Genomic DNA, 5,307 nt, shown 5'->3' with positions numbered 1-5,307 from the left:
AAAAAAAAAAAAAAAAAAAAAAAAAAAAAAGCAGCCCCTAGAACTGCAGCACTACAAAGCTCCTGAGATGTTGCTTCTCAAGCCTCTGTCTAATGACTGGTCTGTGTATGGGTCTAACTTCAGTGACCATTGAACTTCGGGCACTATTGCTGAGCTCATACATGCCCACCTCTCAGTGCAAGATGTTCTCAAAGACCTCTACCAGTGCCATTCTCCCAGCCTGCCTTGGAGGGAAAGACTTATTAGCAGTGGGTGTGGTTCGAGCCTGCAAAGCTTCCTTATTGGACACCCAGTGGAAGCCTGCACAGCATTTTCTGCCTGCCTGGCTGTTGGCTACTTGGTAGAAGACTAACTTTTATATTAGCATGGCGTTATATGGAATGTTTGGGTGAATAAACCAAGTATAATTCAAAAGACAAATCTTGTGTGGATATCCTAAGTGCCAAACACCTCATAGCACACAGGCCATACAAAGGTAAAATTAACTGCTCAAATTCTCCTGATTAGAAAGAACACCAGAACCTAAACTCAGGTGGTTATTTTTTTTTTTTTTTTTTTTTTTTCGGTTTTTCAAGACAGGGTTTCTCTGTATAGCCCTGGCTGTCCTGGACCTCGTTTTTATAGACCAGGCTGGCCTAGAACTCAGAAATCCGCCTGTCTCTGCTGGGATTAAAGGCGTGCACCACCACGCCCAGCTTTCAGCACTTTTGGTGGTAGTACTAGCAATACTAGGCCAATTATGCTTGTAACTATCAGATTGTCCTCCTATTCTTAGATACCCATAACAGAGTTTAAAAGGACTTTTGAGGGCCTCACACATCAAAAGCACATGCTTGCAGGACTTGGTGGCATTTGCCTTTAATTCCAGCACTTAGGAGGCTTGTTGGGTCTACACAGTAAGTTTCAAGACAGCAAGATACGTAGAGAGATTTGTCTCAAAATAACAAAGGGGCTGGAGAGATGGCTCAGCAGTTAAAAGCACTGGCTGCTCTTCTAGAGGTCCTGAGTTCAATTCCCAGCAACCACATGGTGACTCACAACCATCTGTAATGGGATCTAAGTAAGACCCTCTTCCAGTGTGTCTTAAGACAACAGCAGTATACTCAAATACATAAATCTTTTTTTAAAAAAAAATAACAAATAAGCAGCACATACTCAACCCTCAAAAGTGACACAGAATTTCTATTTAAAGAAGAATGATAAGAATGGAAGAATTGGGGCTGGTGAGATGGCTCAGCAGATAAGCACATTTGACTGCTCTTCCAAAGGTCCTGAGTTCAAATCCCAGAAACCACATGGTGGCTCACCACCACCCGAAATGAGATCTGATACCCTCTTCTGGTGGGTCTGAAGACAGCTACAGTGTACTTATGTAGAATAAATAAATCTTTAAAAATATATATATATATAAATAAAAGAATTTCTATTTAAGGAAGAATAAGCAGATTTGAAGTTTGCAAGAAAATAAGGAAGCCCTGGATCTGATTTAACCTTTTATCAAGACTACAATCTTTTCAGAAAAGATCCAGTTATCTACTCTGCTTAATACTAGTAGTAAAAGCTAAATCATTTACTGAACCCCACTTCATAAGCATTATAGTTGAGCAAAAGCTCTCTTAAACTCTTCCATTTTATAAGACAATTCTGTAAATATCTAATAGCTTTCATAAGTTTGAAACCAAGGTCACATCATGTGATTACTTCATATAAACTGTCTAACTGATCTTTCCCTCTCATCATCCAAATCTGAAGTCTTATCGGGAGTTATAATCAAATCAAATATCCCTATTGTGCTTAAATTTAAAAGAGAAAAAAACAGGGCTCAATGGTACACACTTTTAATCCCAGAATTTGGGAGACAGGTAGAAACAAGTAGATCTCTGTGAGTTTAAGCCCAGCCTGATCTACACAGTGAATTCCAGGATAGCCAGAGACAGACAGTGAGACCCTCCTTGTCTGAGGTAAAAGAGCAACTGTAACAAGTCTTTCAAAACATCTTTATAAAATAGTCCACACCCTTGACTCCTGCTTTGTAGTACTAAAGATTAAACTAAGAGCCTTTTATATACACAAGTGTTTTAGCACTGAACTACTTACTATATATGCTGGGTCCTCTTTTTACTGGCTCAAGTATTCAATTCAAGGCTTACCTTCATCTTCTCATCTTTCTGTATCCATCTGGTAAGTACTAGATTACAGGCATGTGCCTGGTTTTATCTAGTGTTAGGGACTAACCCAGCACTTCATTATGCTCAGCAAGAACCATCTAAGCCACATCTGCAGACCCCTATAATTTATTTTTTAAATGTGGGAAAAGAAAAGGTTTTGCTTTATAGCCAGGTTGTTGGTCCCAAACTTGTAACAATAGATGTCTGCAACCATATTCAGCTTACCTCTGTGTGTCTCACTCAATTGTAGGCTGGCTTTGAACCTGTGATCCTACACAATTGCCTTCTGAGTAACTGGGATTATTGTACTAACGGGCTTTATTTATATTTTATATTCTTTGTGACAATATTCACTATGTAGCCCTGGCTGGCCTAGAACCTCCTACAATGACTAGCTAGAATCAAACTCATGGTCTTCTCCCTGCCTCTGCGTTCCAAATGCTGTAATCAAATGTGTATGCCAAATGTGTTTTCAGCTCAAATGTTCAGGTATATTCTCTTGATCCCAACACCCTTTCCAAAGACAAAACAGAACTTTGGCCCTCTTCTACAAGCTCCATCAATATTTCCCAAACTAGTTTTCCTATTGTTTTTCAAGTCAGCTACAAAGCCACTTAACTTTTACTTAATTACTTTTCATTTCAATATCTTATTTGAAGTCAGTTTTTAATTTGTATTCCATGTCCACAGCATTCAATAAAAGTGTTGCATATCTGAAAGAATATGCAGAATATATATTCTTATAAGGTTTTTAAAATTGCTCTATAAAATTTCAAAATTAACTAATCTGAAATATCAACTTCCTACTTTGCTGAGAATCAACAACAAAACTGAACTATTTCTGAAACCTACGTTTCTTTACTTTTTGAAAATTACAGTATCTGGGCAAGGTGAGATATTACTTTGATCCCAGCACTAAGGAAGCAAAGACAGGAAGAGTTCAAGGCCAGCCTGGTCTAAGAGTAACTTCTAGGACAGCCAGAACTACACCAAGAAACCCTGTCTTTAAAAACTCGCGGGGGGTAGGGGGGCACAAGCCACAGAAAGACCTTCAGTACATACTCCCCATGCTTCACTTTTAAAATATCCCTGGAGAACGCTATTTTGAACAGGATGCTATTTTAACTCATGTAAGATGGTGAAAGGCTCTCTTTCTGTGCAGCTATGATGGTATAAATTGGATTGTCTGTATCAGAATGATGTCATATGTTAAGTGCTCTGCTTGTGAGGGCTAATCAAGTATGGGCTAATCAACGACATGCAACCACATGCCCAGATCATAATATACTTAACTTCAGGTATATACATATATATACACATACATACATATATATATATATATATACCTGAAGTTAAATATATATATTATATATATATATATTATATAAGTACACTGCACCTGTCCTCAGACACACCAGAAGAGGGCATCAGATTTCATTACAGATGGTTGTGAGCCACCATGTAGTTGCTGGGATNTGATCTCAGGACCTTTGGAAGAACAATCAGTGCTCTTAACTGCTGAGCCAACTCTCCAGTCCCTTATATATTTCTATACAAATATAAATGTTATTATTTAAAATAATTCTTCCTTTAACAAAATATACCCTGAAACAAGCGTTTTTGCCTCCTATGCAATATTAATATATAATATACAAGGACCTTAAACAAGCGTTTTCCCGACCTATCAAACACTAACATATAACATACAAGGTCCTAAGTATTGCTGTTATTCATACTTATTTTACCTAAAAATATACATTCTATTATACTCCATGGTATCCAGACGATCTTTCTCATATAGTATATACTGAGGTCCTGCCATCTTTCTCCTCAAAAGTAAGGCAGCACTATGTATAGCCTGCTGTCAATCTTAGTGGGTTACAATTAACAGAAACTGAGCTATTTTAAAAACGAAGATTTAAAATAAAATCACATATGAGACAGAGTACAGAATATATTAGTATCTTAGGTATAACCTGCCAAGGCAATCTAATATAATAGGCAACTAAAAACATTAAAATGAACTTTTATGTGCTCTCAAATTTAATAATTATACTAAATGTTCTTACTAGATATTATCAAGCAGAAAGTGATCAACCTGTAACTCAGTAATTGAAAGACAGATGCAGGAAAATCACCATCTAAGTTTTAGGACAAGCTGGTCTACACAGAAAGTTCCAAGTGAGCTAGGGCTATACAGTGAGGCTGTATCCAAAAGAAATAAATAAAAACTCTAAAACCTATCATTATCTTCCAACACAGTTATAAAAGTCTAAAAACAGGCATACTGGCACACGCCTTTAATCTCAGCACTCCAAAGACAAAAGCAGGAGGAACTCTTGAGTTTGAGACCACCATCATGGTCTATGTAATTGAGTTCCAGAACATTATTACATAGAGAAAGGCTTTCTCAAAAAAGCCAAAGCAGCCAGGTGTGGTGGTGCACGTCGTTAATCCCAGCATTCGGGAGGCAGAGGCAGGCAGATTTCTGAGTTCGAGGCCAGCCTGGTCTACAGAGTAAGTTCCAGGACAGCCAAGGCTAGACAGAGAAACCCTGTCTCAAAAAACAAAACAAAACAAAAAGCCAAAGCGATGCTATAGGTCTGATGTATCAACTAGACATGTGTACCTTATTGTGTCCCTGGTGCTCCATGAAACTGTAAATCCCCACCTCATCTTTGGTATTCTATTTAATATGATCTCTAGCAACAAAGCCATACACATAGAAATTCCTCTTACATTTCCAATTAGCTGACATAATTTTACATGTATAACTAGATTGCATACATAATCTCATAGATTATAGAAAAACTTTCATGCAAGTAGTTAATAATCCATACTTTTGTTGTATTCATGTGCACATGATATGCATGTAGAAGTCATGAATAATTTTGTGTAATCAGTTCTCCCCTCTCATACTTCCATGGGTTACAGATATAAAACTCTTAGAGAGTATGTTACCCACTGAGTAAGCTCACTGGCCCAATAATCTGCATTTTAAGAATTCTAAGTTAAAAGTAAAAATACCGGGCTGGTGAGATGGCTCAGCAGGTAAGAGCACCTGACTGTTCTTCCAAAGGTCCTGAGTTCAAATCCCAGCAACCACATGGTGGCTCATAACCACCCGTAACAAGATCTG

General features: G+C 37.7%; 1 protein-coding gene across 8 annotated transcripts in view; it reads right to left on the bottom strand.

The window, feature by feature from the left end:
• The window catches only part of Mtf2 (metal response element binding transcription factor 2), a 46,585-nt gene that overhangs the window by 10,713 nt on the left and 30,565 nt on the right, over positions 1–5,307 (bottom strand). The window lies entirely within an intron of this gene.

This window comes from Mus pahari, chromosome 13, assembly GCF_900095145.1.
Source record: "Mus pahari chromosome 13, PAHARI_EIJ_v1.1, whole genome shotgun sequence".
Lineage (NCBI taxonomy): Eukaryota > Metazoa > Chordata > Mammalia > Rodentia > Muridae > Mus > Mus pahari.
This window is presented reverse-complemented; position numbering and strand designations above follow the sequence as displayed.